Raw genomic sequence first — 2,087 nt, forward strand, 5'->3', positions numbered from 1 at the left:
ATGATGAATGTAACTGTATTTTACCTAAAATGTACCAATAAACTTAATGGGAAAATAAATAAATAAAAATGGCATAGACTAAAAAATTTAAAAGAATAATTTGAGTTAGGAATCAAATATACAGAGTCAAAGGGAAAAAAATCATCTGGAAGACAAAAATCCAAGTAGCATCTCAGATGCAGAGCAATTTTGTAAAGTAGGAAAGCAACTGTGATCGCTTGCAGCTTCTCAGATCATTCTTGCAAGTGTCTTCAGGTACTACCTGTTGTCTGTATAATAGTATTTCCCTAAATAAAGGGCCTTGCATTCACATTCAGGGTGTTTCCTGGGAGTAGAAGTGAAGATATTTTCATTTTGTTTAACTGACAAACTATTTGCTCAAAGAAATATGTAAAGCTAAATTAAAGCACATCTGGTAGAAATCCATAGCAATGAATGTTGACAAGATGTGCTTGGATCTTGCTTGCAGCATCTGGCAGTGGGGAGTGGAGCAAAAGTAGCAATCTCACAGGCTCCTCACAGGCTCCTCCTCCTGTGTCTGCTCTGGAGGTGGCTCCGTGGTGGTGGCATTAGCATTTGCAGTTGAATTCAAGACTTCCCCAAAATCACCACCAGCAGGCCTAGTTCCCCCTACTTTAGACTAAGTTTTCGATCTTTTCTTCAAATGACTTGAAAGCTGGGAAATTTTTTACGTCTTCCAGCTTTTTGGTGATAACAGAGCCAACAGATGAAAAGGCCACTGAAGCCTTCTGTCTGGCCTGAGATAAAGTTTCAGAGGTCTTCCTGTATGCCGATATCCTGCCACCCTTTGGCAATGTTCTGCTTTAGCACCTGTAGTGAACCAATCCCAAGTTTCCGCTTGATCTCTGCTAGATGCTTCTCTTTTGCTGCTAACACTTGAGACAGAGTTTGGATTTCTTCTTCCACCTTTGCCAGCTCTCTTCTCAGCTCATCCTGTTCCTCTTCCGAGAGCGCCTCGGTGGCACTGAGCGTGGCTGCAGCATCTTCTCCTTCCTCAGGTACTGGGCCTGTTCTCAGCAAACCAAGTTTCTCAGTAGGTGATCTGGGTGGAGAGGAATTACCACTAAGGGACAGGTAGGGGTAGTTTTTGTTCACTCCTGCATTGAAATCTAAAGGGGGCTAGTAGTCTTCATATAAGTCTGTGTCTCTGTGATCCATCATCCCAGCCAGAGGCAGAATGCATGGCTTTATGGCCACCTGAGCTCCCTCTGCAGTCGCTCGCCCCTTTGGCCCTATTCCCTTTGCCCCACCTAGCAAGCTCACTGAGACTCTAGGTTACAACTTTAATAAAGGTTAGCCTATTGTTCTTTTATCTCGGTTTCTAGGGCATGAGACTTTGTGCCACAGCCAAGCCTTGGTTTCATGCTCTAATTGTCCTTCTTGTTGTGAAAAAAAAAAAATTCTGATTTTTCAGAACATCCAGGAAATTCCTACAAAATTCGCTATGCCATGTAAAGTATTTCTAGTTTTTTATGTGGCTTCAGCATATAGTAATTTTTAAGGGGGAACACATCAGTAAAGGTAGTTTTCTTATTCTTGCTCTTTCTCATTATAGCTCTGCTTATCTCTTGAAAGATCTAGTTTTTCTTCCCCTGCAAGATCCTTCTGCCTGGAGTACATCACAATTCTACCCATAAGTACACTCAAACTCATACTTGATGCAAGAATAAGAACTGTTGGAAGCTTCAGTTTATTTCTCAGTGGCTCCTAGTATCACAATGTATCTAGATTATATAGTTTCTTTAAGAAATTGAAAGAAATTTCCACAATTTATTATAACATCATGAAATGGAGTGCACTGGAAGTGAATTTCCGTTTCCCTGAAGCAATAGACTTTAATACTTAGAAGTTTAAAATGATCTATTTTTTATCTTCTAACTGTAATTTAATGAGGAAAGTTTAAAATAACATTAATTGATTTATATTGAAAATGATAATTAAAACATATTAATGATGAGATTTTATTATAATTATTTCTGATTTCTTATAAAATTGTATCTTCATTTTAAGTTTGTCTGGTATCTAAAAAAACAAAATAGAGACACAATCAACCATCATATACTTAA

At 38.6% G+C, this 2,087-nt stretch overlaps 1 pseudogene; it reads right to left on the minus strand.

Moving 5' to 3' along the window:
• Nucleotides 1-505: 505 nt before the first annotated feature.
• On the minus strand, nucleotides 506-1,179 carry LOC101712539 (tumor protein D52 pseudogene; annotated as a pseudogene).
• Between the last annotated feature and the right edge of the window lie 908 nt (nucleotides 1,180-2,087).

The sequence above is a fragment of the Heterocephalus glaber genome, unplaced genomic scaffold (assembly GCF_053883595.1).
Source record: "Heterocephalus glaber isolate CG9 unplaced genomic scaffold, H.glaber_assembly_v1.0 deba00001472, whole genome shotgun sequence".
In the NCBI taxonomy this organism is placed as follows: Eukaryota; Metazoa; Chordata; class Mammalia; order Rodentia; family Bathyergidae; genus Heterocephalus; species Heterocephalus glaber.